Source organism: Culex pipiens, chromosome 2 (genome assembly GCF_016801865.2).
Source record: "Culex pipiens pallens isolate TS chromosome 2, TS_CPP_V2, whole genome shotgun sequence".
Taxonomy (NCBI): domain Eukaryota; kingdom Metazoa; phylum Arthropoda; class Insecta; order Diptera; family Culicidae; genus Culex; species Culex pipiens.
The window spans coordinates 69,087,962-69,103,792 of record NC_068938.1 but is presented as its reverse complement, the minus strand read 5'-3'; the positions used below and the strand labels follow the sequence as shown (position 1 = coordinate 69,103,792).

The 15,831-nt window shown below is 35.1% G+C and overlaps 2 protein-coding genes across 4 annotated transcripts in view; both read left to right on the top strand.

Annotated features, from left to right (window-relative positions):
- Positions 1-15,831, top strand: part of LOC120428848 (germinal center kinase 1) — a 178,813-nt gene that overhangs the window by 48,192 nt on the left and 114,790 nt on the right. The gene's annotated exons all lie outside the window — the stretch shown is intronic.
- Positions 1-15,831, top strand: part of LOC120430329 (uncharacterized) — a 45,081-nt gene that overhangs the window by 28,277 nt on the left and 973 nt on the right. The gene's annotated exons all lie outside the window — the stretch shown is intronic.

Below are 15,831 nucleotides of genomic sequence, written 5' to 3'. Positions count from 1 at the left end.
ATTTTCTCAACACCAATCTAATATATGTTTTTTTTTCTGCTTCTTTTTGCTTCCAGGTAAGAGACCATCAACTATTCCCTAACATTCATAACCTGCGAAGTTCTTAGCTAGGAAGTAACGTTTCCCTGTCACTTTTCTTATCCCAACGTTTCGTCTTAAAAATGAGTAAGTTATGACTCCTGAGCCTGAATTTCTTTCCTTCCTCCCTCTCAGTTGCAATTCCCTAATAGCAAAATTCTCTACAACTTACCTGTCACGACGTCCCAGCAACTACTTCTGCTGCTGCTGCTCCTGACAGGTGACAATTTGCATTGTCTAGTCTGGCGGAGTGAAAATACTTATATTTTTGTGTCCCAAACACCGTAGCTACCGGCATTCCACTCCCCGCTTGGAGTTTGACTTTCTCCAGCAGAGAGAAAGAATACCTGTATAGTTTCGGACGGAATTCCGTGTCTGCGTTTCCAGGAAGCAACATGACGTGGACGTTTTTTCCTCCTCCCAGGTTCATGTGGAAAACCCCCTCCTCACGATCGATTTTTGCTGTTTTTCCAACTACAAGTTCCTCTCCTAGCTTGTGAATGGCATGGCGGCGGTTATAACTAAAAAACACAAGGGATGGAGGCGAAAGTACTTTTTCCTCGAAATAAATGTGTGTGTTTGTGGGAGAAAAAAAATCCTCACTTACATGGTGGCAGTTGTCGTGTGAGTGTTCCGGAGGGTTTTTCCCTCCCCCGAGGGAATTTGTAGGAGCAGGGGAAGTTTCTTCGAGGGTTGGATAACATATTAGCATATTTCATGTGGTATTTCGAGAGTTATGGCCTGTGGGACCACAGCCTATGGTTCGGGTTCTGCCTGGTTTGGGTTGGTGGTGTAATAATGTGTGTTATTGGATTATAAAAAAAAACGGATTTTAGGAACGAACCGCCTCCACCGTTAAGTAACTTCAGCTCGAGCGTGGGTGATCGATGACGCGGGAAGGTGTTATGAGGGGGTAGTAACCGTGTTAGGAAAAGGAAGTAGGTGCTAATTACTGCTGTGGGAAATAAAATGTTCTGCCTGAACGGGGTGCGATAATGGGTGGGACGGTGATAAGGTTAAACACATTGATTCTGGTTTTCTATTACTTTGAGCTTATCATTCAAAGTGATTTGCTTTCGTTTTTGCTTTATGAGTTAATTTTATTTGTTTACTTTTGCCAAACTCCACTTCTGGTGTTATCAACTTGTTTTGAAGCTGGCTGGTTGTAAAAAAATCCGCAGATATTTTTCCTAAATCGATGTCCAAGAGAGCACATGGGCATCGAAATGTAGAAAAAGCAACGTGGAATGCTTTTTTCTTCGCAGTTTACTATCTTTAGCAAAACTTTTCAACTTAAAAAAATATGATTTGAAATAATATCTGTGTTTTGCCTGATAATTCTACAAAACTATTCTAGAAATTACACCAGCGACTTTTTGGCCGACATCTTGAGTTTTGCATTCCTAGACTATTTTGGCGCATTTTCTGCATTTTTGTATGGCATCTGGCATCGCTGATTCGGAGCATTTGGAACGGTATGTCCACGCATTCTTCCTCCCCTGTAGATTCTGTGAAATGTGATCCGTTCACAGAATCCTTTCTGCGGCAAACACAACGCAGTAGGGCTGGTCGCTTTAATTTTTGTGATACATTTTTGGGTGATCACTGATATATTGCAATTATTAATATTGACTAGAAAAGTGCTTGAGACGTAATCTAATCACAAAACTTTCCAGCATGCTTTCATCGGACTGTGTTTTTGTTAGATTATATTAGATAAGATTATGGCATCTGACATCGCTGTCTTAATCGTTTTATAAACAAATAAAAATGAAAAATATATCGTTTGAATTCTTTTTGAACAATTTTAAGAAAAGTGTATGTAGTTCAATCTTGTGCAATTCTCACTAACTTGGACTTCGCACTAAATTATTGCTATCGATCGCACTATTGCGACTTGTCAACCTGGCTTGGGAAATTTCAATTTTCTCAAAAAATGATCAAAGCGAGCCGATGTTGCTCACCTGTCAATCGCAATTTTAAAGTGCGAATGTCCAGTTTGGTGGAAACTGCGACTGGAAATGTAAATAAACAACTGCTGGTTGCCTTGTTTTTAGAAATTTTGTTGTCAAAAGTGCGAGAGAAAAGTGCGGGACAAATCCAAGTTACAGTGCAAGGATCAATCCAAAAAACATTAAATTTTTTTAGCAATGAGTTTTATAATAACGGCTAATTAGATAATATAGAGAAAAACTATTTTTGACAAAACTTAAAGTAACCAACCGTCCGATCAACAATTTTTAAAACAGAATATTTTAGAAAAACTATAACCTATAACTTCAATAGTGCCCATGACTGCCCAAGTTTAAACCTTTTTTGTAAAGAAAAATTTCGATAATTTCCGGTAAATTTGTAAAATAAACATTGAAGATTTGACCTTTAGCTACTAAAATACAGCCACAAAATGAAAATTTGCTTTTATTTGTTATTAATTAAAAAGTACTTAATTTTGAAACGCCGACATCTTAGGAATTACCTTATGATCCGATTTTTGAACTTTAAACTTAAGACTTACATTTGAAAAAGGCCTGATTTTACATTTTGAATCTTTTAATTTTTGAAAAAATATAATTGCAATAAAACTCACTTAGAAATTAATAATTTCGTGTTTTTTGTAACTCTACAGGAATAATTTTAACAGTGTAACAATGTTGTATAAAGTTGTAGGGCAGACAATTACTGAAATTTAGACTTGTCTAAGTCTGGAGTTTTCATCACGAGTCAACGCGATTTTAAAAAACAAAATTTAAAAAGGTAGGTGGTTGTCGATTTTTTTGGACGACTAATCCAAGATGAACTGATAAAATAACTTTTTAAAACATTTTTTTTTGTAAAATCGTAAAATCTGACTTAAACAAGTCGATTTTTCTGTAATTGTCTGCTCTACAACTTTGGAGAACATTGTAGCACTGTTAAAAATAATCCTGATATGTAACAAAATACATGAAATTTCTAGAAAGCCAATTTCACAAATTAAATAATTTGGTCTAAAATATAAAATAAACTATTTTTCTTTTCACAAATCAAAACTGATTTAAAAATGTTGATTTTTTATTTACAGGATAAGACATTTTACAAAAGTTTAAATTTTTAATATCGAACATTTGTGATTTTCTTTTGAGAACTATTTTTTAAACTATAAAAACCTAAAAAGATAGAAAATTTATAACTAATATTTTTTCTCTAAAAAGTCCTAATCATAACCTATAACTTTGTTGTATGGAGACTTGTATGGAAAAACTGCAAAATGATTTCTTTTGACATAGGAACAAAGTTTCATACAGATAAAAATAAATGCAAATTTGAAAATCGCGAAAAAGAATTGCGAAAAAGAATAAATATTTTCGAATTTGGGAAACCATAGGCACTGACAAAAAAAATATTGCAAAATTTTCGCAAAAATCAAACATTAGAGAATTTATTTCATAAAATTTTAGCAATTTATGAAAATTTCTATAAAGTACTTTTTTATTTTTTATTCGGTTTTGTATCTTAAAAAGAGCATTTTTTTTCGGGTTTTTTTTCCAAGTCCAAGCTCAGTCCAGGTGTAGGAGTCGTCTCCCTGGGTTCTGCCTCGGTGGAGTCGCTTGTAGGCAGTTGGACTAACAATCCAAAGGTCGTCAGTTCGAATCCCGGGGTGGATGGAAGCTAAGGTGTAAAAAGAGGTTTGCAATTGCCTCAACAATCAAGCCTTCGGACATTTAGTTTCGAGTAGGAATCTCGCAATCGAGAACGCCAAGGCAATGCTGTAGAGCGAATAATTTGATTTTGATTTCCAAGTTTTCCGAAAAATTTGATTTATTCGAAAAAATGGCAACACTGCAAATTTCTTTCCCTCTACTGACAAGCAGATTAGCAAAATAGTTTTTTTTTATCATCAAGAACACTAATACATTCATTTTTAAGTCTTTTAGAGTGTACCAATTTTTTCCTTGCCGAAGACATCAAATTCATTAGAAAATCCGTTCTAGAGATAAAAATTTTAACATAATTAGAAACAATTCAACTTTATATTTGTTTTATATTATCTTCTATAGATATAAAAAATTTCGACGGTTTTGTTCGAACGCGAATCAGTTCTATACGGAGCGTCGGATCGGAGCGCTCTTTGCTGCGTTGGGTTCGTATAAGCCCAAGGAAGGTTCTTACGCTAAAGAGTGACAACTTTGGCCACTCCGGAACCGATTCCGGAAGATCTGCAGATTGTATGGGAAAAGTTGCGTAAAATCAAATTTTGATCACAGGAGGCTTAAAACGTCAAGCAGTGAAAAAATGACAAGACGAAGTTTGTCGGGGTTAGCTTGTAACTTATAATATTACAAGCTCTTCCCGGCAAACTTCGTCCTGCCCTTTTTTGGTTTCCTGACGTTTCTTGCTTGTTTGCTAATTCAGCCTCCTGTGATCAAAATTTGATTTTATGCAGCTTTCTCCATACAATCCGGATTTTCCGGAATCGGTTCCAGAGTGGCCAAAGTTGTCACTTTTTGGCGTAAGAACCTTCCTTGGACTTTTACGAACTCAACGCAACAAAAAGCACCTCGATACGACGCTCCGTATTGAACTGATTCGCGTTCGAACAAAACCGTCGAAATTTTTTATATATATAGATAGATTTTTCTATAGAAACGACAAATCAATAAAGCAAAACTGCTTTTTTCCGTAGAAAAGGCCCCTACAAAATTTAATTTAAATAAAAAAATACAAAATAAATCGATAAATCACCTAAATTTTAAAAGATTGCTCAGTTCGGTTTTTCATCCCGAAAAAAAAAAAAAAAAAAAGAGCCAGTACCAGATTTTTCACCATTCTAAACTCTGGCTCATAATATGCCTTTTTCAGTTCCCAAAATGACTTCTTTTGACAAAGCAAATGCATTTACAAAGTTTTATCGAAATCTACTGAATAAATCCCGAGCTTTTTAAAGCAGCATATGAAACACAATAGCTTATGGTACCTTTTTTTTTTAAAAAAAAAAACTCTTGAAATAAAAAAAAAATTATAAATCATAAAATTTTAAAATTTAAATTCTACAGAATTGCCTACTTAGAATTGGCGATGAAATGAAAATAACTATTTCCAATTCAATTCGTTTTATTGGTGAATTATCAATATACAATAAGTTCTTTTGGAATACATAACAGAGTTGGAGTTCCTTTCAGCTGTGTGTTACATCATAATCCATTTTGGAACAATTGTTGCTTGTAGTTAAGGGGTTACCGAAAGTAAGAAAAAGATAAGAAAAAAAAACTTACTACAATTGCAAGGGAAAGGGGATAGAGGTAGAGAAAGCTTAAAACTAGATCACAAAATAACTAAAATGAAGTTTTTATTGACTTTTATCAAATTTCTGCAATTTAATCGAAACAATCCAGATAACGCACAAGCAGGACATCTGTTCAATTTTTGAAGCCAATCAAAACCAAAAACTTCTGAAACATCAATTTTGCGACCATTGCGACGATCATCGCCGGGGCGATAACGTTCGATTACATGCATTGTTGTGTTCCAATCAGCTGGTGCTGCTGCTTTTGTTGCCTGCCTGTCGAAACCAGAGCACGTCGAGTTGAGCTGAGAGTTTTTCATTCCACTTCAGTGAGTTAACTTATCTTTGCTTCTATCTTTCGCTCTACTCTGAACAAGGATTATCGGAAGCACTTTTCAATACACAGTTTGAACATTCAATTACTCTCTCTTGGCGTCGAAAGTGGACATTGTATTGAGCGATTTACTGGGTTTAACGTCCTCGAAGAAAAAAGTTCTCCTTAGCCTTTTTCATCATTTTTTGGTGATATTTCCCCCCCAAACGAAGGGACGCACCAACGTCTGTTTAATCGATTATTCCAGCTATTTTTAATCATCAATGTTGATACCCTGTAATCGTGCAACCCTCCCCTTCAACCTACACCGCTTCCCTTCTTTCTATGTCATCACATTCCGTTGGACAGGGTGAAATCTTTTCGCTTATTTGCACATTTTATCAAACTGACAGGTAGAAAACACCCCCCTCCCGCAACCCGCTCCGTTCCACCTGCCTGACCCCAATCAAGCTTCCCTTGGCTCAGCTGGAAATAATCTACAGAAACGATGGACAGAGGGGGGGCAGAGGGATTTAGAGAGTGAAAATTTCAATATCACCTATCTCCCGTAATCACACTCACTCACTAAACACCTGATCTGGTTTGGGCGATGAGCAGCCAGGGCGACACAAACATGGGCAGGGCACGAACGCACACATACACACACACACTCACAGTTTGATACATGCCACATTTTCCGCACAAACAGCTGTTGGTTGTTTGTGCAAGCAGCGCCCCCTGCTGTCGGGTCCGTTGACAGGGACAGGGAGTGGCGAATTTGTGAGATCGGCTGATGGCAGTTTTGATTTTTATTGGTTTCAAGCAATTATAATTTGCTGCCCCTTTAAAAACGCCCCAAAAAAACAAGGGGCAAAACAAAATATTGCCTAAAAATTATTATTTGTGAATTATTGGACAACAGATCGGAAAATTCATGAATCTTTTCGAAAATATTATTTTCATTAATCATTGATATTTTGCAAACATTCGGTAGTATCATAACTTCAATAATGTGTAAAACATATTTCTAAGTGCAAAAAAATTTTGAGACAAAGCCTATTACAAAATGGTGCGTGATAATTTTTAACTTAGTATGGAATACCGTTGTTTTTTGCTATTTTTACACTTATATATTTTTTAAATAAAATTTGAACGTTTTATAACTCTTTTCTAGGATAAGTGATTTTCACGCTGAAAAAAATGCAATTTTCACGGGGACCACAATTCGAAAACACAAAATTTTACGGAGCGTAAAAAATGTTAAAATAACCTGTTAAATTTTATGTTGAACATCCGGAAAGATTTTTGTACACTTTATTATATATTTAGCATTTAAACTAAGTGATTTTTCAAGCTTTTCAAGGGGACATAAACCAAATCATCAAATTTTGTTGGAATTTCACGAGAATAAAAAAACGACAATATTACAAAAATGCGCTGTTTTTAATGAATAAAATAATATTATAAAGCTTTAAATAAATCGAGTTTAAATCTTAAATATTATTTTGAAATTCTACATTTAAAATAAATTGGAGGTCAAATTGTTAATGCATGGAATTTACCAAGCACATTAAACATTATCATTAGTTTTAAAAATCTGAGATTTCACGAACTGAACATGGAAATTTCACTTAAATTAAAAATTATGTTAAACGAGCTCAATCGTGCTAAAAGTGATAATCAATGCAGGAAATGCATTTGTTTTCACTTGATTGCTTTTCTATTTTCACAATACATTTCAATGTATTTTGACAAAAAAAAAATGTGTTATAAAAATAATTAGTAAAAATCAAATTTCAAACAATTTTATTGTTAAAATTTTAGAAAAAAGTATCAATGAATGCCTCATACTTTTTTTTACAGTTGTGCTACTGTGAAATAAAATAGAAAATATCAACCTTCAACATAAAATCCCGGATTGTAACGAATATTTCTCATCTATTGTTCCAACACTTTTTTTTCAAAGCTTAAAAGTGTCAATTTTTATTTAAAGCGTTAATATAAACGAATTACAATTACAAAAATCGATTGTAATCATTTTTTGCCTTCCTCACTGAGGTAAGGCTATAATCCTGCTCTAAAAATGAACTTTTTATCCAAAGCTCGAAGACCCACCTTCATGTATACATAACGACTCAGAATCGAAAACTGAACAAATGTTTGTGTGTGTGTGTGTGTGTGTGTGTGTGTGTGTGTGTATGTGTCAAAATTCTTGCCAAGTTTTCTCAGCACTGGATAAACCGATTTTGATCAAACCAGTTGCATAAGTAGTTCAAAAGTTGTGTATAAAAATGTATTTTCATAATATCCGGATCTCACTTAAATGTATGTAAACGATGTCCGGATACATCATCCAACCCATCGTTAGTTAGGTAATTGAAAGACCTTTCCAACGAATCCAAAACATTGAAGATCTGGCAACCCTGTCTTGAGTTATTACCACTTAAGTTATATATGTATTTTTTTCTGGATCTAAAAAAAATAGCTGAAATTTGTGTCCAAACCACTCATATTACCCATTGTTGGTAAAAAGTGAGGAACCACATAGGTGGATTAAGTAAGTTTTTAATGAAAATATCTATTCTTAGCATTTAGAGGAGGAGAAGGGGGCCCTATTTCAGGTCAATTTTATAGAGGCTAGGGGTGACAAAATAATATATTATATAAAATTTGCATTAGCCGAAATGCGTACAATTTTACTTGTTAAACTATGTTTTTCTTATTTAAATTTTATGTCCTTTAAAATCTTAGAAATCAACTCAAGAGTTCGAACAGTAAATATCACATTTTCAATTAATAATCAAATTAAATTTACCATTAAAACATTGTATATAAAATATTTGTTAAATTTGTTATTTTTATTCATTAATTTTCGAAAATCCATTAATTTCACGGGATTTCGTGGAAAATGTGGAATTTCACGAATTTCACGCTGTCCGCGAAATCGTGAAAATTCACTAACCCCACTCATTTCCAATGAGTTAAAATAAAAAACGAAATTACAATTTTCAACCACATTTTAATTTTCAGTATGATATATTTTCCAACAAAATATTACTATTAATTTAAAAGATACAATAAGGTTCACAAAAAACATAAACTAAACCTTAATTTTCAAGAATCATAAAATCTTTTTTTAAATTCATTTTACAAATGGTCAAAGGGCCATTTTTCATGATGATTCAAAATGAGTTCGCGGGCCACAAAAAAACACCTCGTGGGCCAAACGTCGCCAAACGGGTTATACTTTGGTCATGAAAAAACATATTAAAATTTGAGGGAAGTCTTCACTCTTGTTTACCAGCGTAACAGCAACATAATTTCGTTGTGAACACGTTTTCTTTGTATTTTCTGTTATTTATATTTTTTTCAAAGAGTTGAAAAGTAACGAAGTAAAGAGTAAAGAGTAAAGAGTAAAGAGTAAAGAGTAAAGAGTAAAGAGTAAAGAGTAAAGAGTAAAGAGTAAAGAGTAAAGAGTAAAGAGTAAAGAGTAAAGAGTAAAGAGTAAAGAGTAAAGAGTAAAGAGTAAAGAGTAAAGAGTAAAGAGTAAAGAGTAAAGAGTAAAGAGTAAAGAGTAAAGAGTAAAGAGTAAAGAGTAAAGAGTAAAGAGTAAAGAGTAAAGAGTAAAGAGTAAAGAGTAAAGAGTAAAGAGTAAAGAGTAAAGAGTAAAGAGTAAAGAGTAAAGAGTAAAGAGTAAAGAGTAAAGAGTAAAGAGTAAAGAGTAAAGAGTAAAGAGTAAAGAGTAAAGAGTAAAGAGTAAAGAGTAAAGAGTAAAGAGTAAAGAGTAAAGAGTAAAGAGTAAAGAGTAAAGAGTAAAGAGTAAAGAGTAAAGAGTAAAGAGTAAAGAGTAAAGAGTAAAGAGTAAAGAGTAAAGAGTAAAGAGTAAAGAGTAAAGAGTAAAGAGTAAAGAGTAAAGAGTAAAGAGTAAAGAGTAAAGAGTAAAGAGTAAAGAGTAAAGAGTAAAGAGTAAAGAGTAAAGAGTAAAGAGTAAAGAGTAAAGAGTAAAGAGTGAAGAGTAAAGAGTAAACAGTAAAGAGGCCGAGCTTCTGTGGTCTAATGGTTACAGGTTTCGCTTTATGAGTGGAAGGTCGTGGTTTCAAACCCACATGGCTTGGCAAGTCCTTTCCCCTGTACTCTTCACATGTAGAAGGACCATACTGTTCTCTGTATTTGCGTCTGCAGAGTTCCACGGCCCGATCGCAAAAATGTGCTTTGAAAGGGACGAGTTTTCAGAAACCAGAGTTTAAAGTGGGGGACTGGGTATAAGTAAAACGTAAATGTGCACTTCGGTTCTAGCGATACATTTGGACAGTACAGAGTGGAAAAGGCTGAGCCAAAGAGGAAGGAAAAAACATTCAAACCTCTTCGGCGGCAAAGTTACGGCTTTGGATCGCTCGACACACTTGCTCAACAATAGCGTGTGTGCGTGTCCCATTTGCCTAATAACAGATGAAGCCTTTGTGATTCTATAAATAGAATCGCAAGTCCGCAATAGATCAAATTACTGGTCGCAGTGGATAGTGGCATCGAACAAAAAAAAAAAAAAAACAGTAAAGAGTAAAGAGTAAAAAGGCTCACTTATTTAGTTGATATATTTGAAGGAAACTCGAATTGATGTCACTTTTAAACCGTTCTCACTCCATCGCTATCCCCTGTCCATGTTAGCTTAAGCAGGCACATACATTAGCCACTACCTGCTGCTGCTTAGCCTTCTCTTTTGCTACTTTTGCTTTTGCAAGCTCCAGCTAAAGCCACCACCCAAAAGAGAGCTTGCAAAGCTTGCGCGAAAAAAGCGAAAGCTCTCAATAATCAACATTGCCGGTGAAGCCGGTTAAGAAGCTATACGTTGCAGCAGCTCGCTAGTCTAGTCGATCGATTTCTAGGTGCTTTCCAGCTGGTGGGGGTCGAGGTTGGTCGCGTGTGTGTCGTCCCTTGGATCACTGCCGGAAAGTGGGCGATGGGTGTGCCTGCCACCTTCCCTCACTTCCAACAGAGGCGGCCACCGGATGTGTAATTTTGCCCCATCGCACATATGAGCCCAAGCTTGTGGCACGCTTCAGAATTCGCCACTGTCATCGTAATTTTGCACCGTTTGAAAATTTTGTTGAATTTTAATTGAGTAATTTTAAATTTATCTATTTTTTTTATTTTATTTTGTATATTTTCTTCAATTGTTCAATTTTGAACTGTTTGCTAATTTCTCGAATACAAATTTTCCTTATTTTTTGCCTGTGCATCAACTGGGCTCTAATGTACCTTGGCCATATCGGCCAAGATCGATGATGGGCAATGGCGTGTGGCATTTGGAATTGCTGCCGCATTTGCTTCGCCATGGCATAATGAATAAATTATAATTATAGATCACCTGTGCCGGGTGTGTGTGTGTGCGTGTGTGCCGTTTTCACTTTTCATCGATTTCGATTCGATGGCCTCATCGGCTTCTGGATAAGCGTTCAGAGCTAGAGGACACAGGTTCAGTCATGCTGGGTTTCACGGCAGGAGGCAGTCCACCGAAGCGGATGTGGATTTTGTGTGAGTGGGATATTTTCGGTAGCTCTTCAGTGAATGCCCGAAAATAGCTTAGTCGTGCCGTGTGATAAGGTACATGGGAGAATTTGGTGATTTATGCGTTGGCAATAATGGAGGCATTTGGGCAGTATTAATAGGTCGTATGGAGCGTTTTAATGCTAAGGTTTACCGCCTTTTAAACTTGGCCCAACTTTTAGGATTATTTTCAGACTTCAACTTTCTGTTTATTTATATGTACACGGAGAAAAAAGAGTTCCTATACCCAAATTTAAAAAAAAACGAGGGGATAGTCCTCACGAAAAGAAACGTGAGGAAAGTGCTATTTTGCAAGAGTATAATCCTCTCGCATTTCCATTCGTTCATTGGAACAGTTCATACTATTGGGTGGCTTATATGGACAAATGAACGCTACTTAGTCACCGAACCATGGTGGCCCATACAGCAAAGGCACGGTTTAGTATGCCGAAGGTCTTGGGTTCGAGTCTCGGTACCGGCACTTTTTTTTTATAGATGAACTTTTTTGAAGATGAACCCATGAGTTAAGTACTCTCGGTAATTTCGGAATTTATCCTCTCCGTCCGCACACAGTACCATTTTACTACCGAATCTTGCTCTTTATCCTCTCGAATGCCGATGCCCAGTTCTGTGTGTAAAATCGTGAACAACCGTTCATGTAATTGGGAATCGCGAACAAAGTGTTCGAATTTCATGGTACGTTTTACCATGGGATTTGAGCTCTTTGTTCGTGGTTCTCAATTTCATGAACGCTTGTTCATGATTTAGCGAACTCTTTTTTCTCCGTGTAATTTCATGAACGCTTGAAAATTTCCACAATACTCATTTTAAGACATTTTCGGTAATTGAGCTCAATTGAAATCTTATGTTAAAAAATAATCGAGGAGATCAGAATTTTTAAATTTCAGGCAAAATTGTCGGTATTTAACCATCTTAAGCCTTTTTTTCAATATTTTTGAAAGAGAAGCAAGAGAAGTAATGTTTCGGAAAACTAAAGTTGCCTTAAAATGACGTCTTAATCATTTAAGGCAACTTTAGTTTGCCAAAACATTACTTCTCTTGTTTTATGGTTTTCTTGTTTTATAATAATAATATTTTTTATAAATATAATTTTTTGTTGGTTTTTCACATTTTCTACCATAGAATGTTACCATTGTCATTCAAATTTAAAAAAGGCATAGCCTGGGACACAACAAGAGTTAATGAGTACTTATTTTTACATAAAAAAGGAAATTCTAGTGAAAAACATAGCCAAAGTTGTCCCTAGAAAAAATGACATGTTTAAAAACGTTGTCAAAGTCACATAAAAAAGTCAAACTTCTAAAATTATTATTTTTTTTAAACATAAAAAAATTGTTAATTGATTTAAGATCGAAGCTCGCCGAGGAAGGGGTTGTAGAGGGCTAAACGAAGAGAGCAATCAAAATTTTTATTTGTTGTATTTTTTGATTTGGCTAAAACTTTGTGAAGGACCAATCCATAAACCACGTGGAAACCTTAGGGGGGGGGGGGGGGGGGTTGGTAATTGTCCACGCTCCATACAAAAAAGATTTAATTTGTATGGAAATTGTCCACGATGGGGAAGGGGGGGGGGGTTGAGATTTTTAAAAAAGTGTCCACGTGGTTTGTGGATGGTCCCATGTACACGGAAAACTGGTTTTGCCAATTTAAAAAAAACTTTTTGCACAAAAAATCAATTTCCCAACATCATTATTTTTTAAATTTTAATTTTTTTGATGTTTTTTTTTGGACAAAACCGCAACTTTTGAGCTTTAGAGAAGTATGGACAAACATTTTGTCGCCGAGTTATGATTTAAAAAAAAAATGTTTTTTGGAAAAAATAAAAAAGTTATTATTATTTTTTTTTCTTCTGAATTCAGTTTTTAATGTAAAATTAAATTGAATCCAAAGATTTTTTTTTGAAAGAGTGCACTGTTTTTAAGATATACCCGATTCACCCGTTTTTTATTTTTATAAAAAATGTGTTTATCTTGTACATTCCATAAAATATTTTTTTCGAATGGTTAAGAAAATTTCCAATACAATTGTCTATATCAAGACTAAAATTTCAAAAGGGTCAACAATTTAATATTCCGCCCATTTGAAAAGTTAGTCTTGACTCCTAAATTCGTAAAAAATTTTTTTCGAAAGGATCATATAACTTTACAATTTTAAATTTTGTTTGAAATTTTCTGAACATTTCGAAAAATTTTTTTTTTGGAAATTGTCCTATAGCATTGTTTCAAATAATCGAAAAACGGGATTTTTTAGTTAAAATTAATCTCTAAGTAGCTATATCTTGAAAACGGTGCACTTTATCACAAAGTACTTTTCGATTGAAATGAAATCAAAAACATTGCAAGTGAAACTTACGATGCTGAGATAGAGCCTATTAAAAACGATATATATTTTTTTCTTCACGGAAGCAAATTTCACACTTCTTTTCACTAAACACGGTCCAATATTTGTTGAGATATCGACATTTGATTATTGATCACTATTTTGTTTACACTCATAAAACCTATTTCTTTTTCTTAATGTTTGAGACAAATATAAAAATATTTTCAATCTCATCGAAACAAAATGTTTTGAGCATTTTTTTTAGAAAATGAGCAATACTGCCAAATAAATTTTGAATTATAGTTCACAGACACAACATTTTTGAAAATGTTGTTTTTAATAGTTATTTTCTCAATTTCATATTTTGTAGGAAATTTATGAATAATGAAGTATGAACTGTTATTTAGTTTTTCTAGAGTGTAACTTTTTTTCCTGAATTCTTTTCACTTTATCTTAATAAATACAACATTGCGGCCAACACCGAATGGATTAGAAAACGGATCTCAAAAACCGATTTTAAAACTTTTGATTGAATTTTTGTATGTGCATAAAAAGACATTTATTCGTTTCACAAATTTTCACGAAAACCGAATAAGGTTCTTGATGTCTTGTGGGTTGAAAAAGTATGGCCCATAATTTAAAATCGACGAATTTGTTGTTAAAAATCACAAAGAGCATCATTTTTACAGCATGAAAAAATTCAAGTGAAATTTAATTCTGGGAAGCTCATCGAACACTTGTCACACTTCTCCTCCATACGTGATGGATATTGGAAGGCTTTTCCGCGTGAAGCTTTTTGTGAGCTTCCTCCCCTCACCCACACATACTCGGTACGACGCCACGTACGATGGATATTGCCAACATTGTCCGTACAGCACGTAATCACATCATGATCAGGGGATTGTTTCCGATTGTGGGGTGTGTGTATGTATGCTCCTCTCGATGATTGTCGAATGCAAACAGAACGTGACAAATCATTGCTTCTGGGCGGAGGCGGCCTATTTGTCAGGGAGATTTTCAGTTCGATTTTGAAGTTCTCTTTATACACAGGATGGAAAATTTACAGCTCGATGTGAAACTTGACCTGAGTTATTCGTTTTATTCCTGCAATTAGTTTTTTGTATTTCATTTCATGGAGTCACCGCGAAGCCCCAGAATCCGGAATGTACCTCTCTTTGTGGTCAAACCGATGCGGTACTGCAAACCGAAGTATCTCGGCCAAGATCCTGCAGCGGCAGCAGCAACCACCATCACCTTAACTGGTTCACCCAGGAATACGGGCGCGCGACTAAACGTTTCGCCCGTTGTAATAAATTTTATAAACGGGTAAATAAATATTAAACGTGCAAGAGCGACACCGACCGCGGTGTGGTAGAATTTATGTGGCTTTTTTTCCTTGGGCTTCGGGAAAGCTGCCGGACAGGGATGGCTTATAACAGTTTTGACCGACTGATAATCTGAAACGTTTCCCATCCCTGGCGTGCCAAAGCAGCAGTACGGTGAACTACCGGCTTTGTGAGTTCTATACTCTTGAAACCTAGAACGCCAAGACATCTCGACGTGTTCGAGTGGTCCGGCCTGGCGAAGGTCTCTTCCTGGCTTCGCTAATTGCAACATATGCTGGACATGGCTCGGCACTGGAACAAGCAGTGGATTCCCTTTTGCGACCACGTTCTCGGCGGGCTTTTGCTGACCAGTGACCAGTCCGGGAGGCAGATTAATGTGCACACTCGCAAGTTTTATATCAGAGCTTAAACGGATTGGATTTATGGGGGTGGCTTCGAGTTAAACGATTAGATTTGGCGATTTATTGTGGTATGATTCTGGTTTTTGAAAAAGTTTCCTATTTCTTTCTGGTCCGAAGTTTTTCCCTTTCAATTTTGAGTCAAAATGTGATTTAATTAAACTGAATTTTCAATGAAAATAAGATTTTTCAATACATGAAATAGGGGAAATATACCCATTTTAATCACTCTAAGCCGTTCGACCAATTCTCATCACTTTTGCCGTTTTCCGCTATTAAATAAACATTTTCAGATGTATCAACAAGGGAGTGTTGCTTGCTCACTTTTATTTGAGCTATTTATTACTTTGGAACAGTCAAAAACACTTTATGAAAGCTGTAATTCATGATCAAAGTGCTGATAGGCCGATAATAGAAAAAGGCTGAGAAAGGGTATAGTTCCCCTATACGCTCAAAGTTTATCCCATAAATAAAAACTAAAAAAAAACATTTAAAAAATACAGGTGGTTATGTTACACATGACCAATATGACAAAGAAAAAATCTAAAA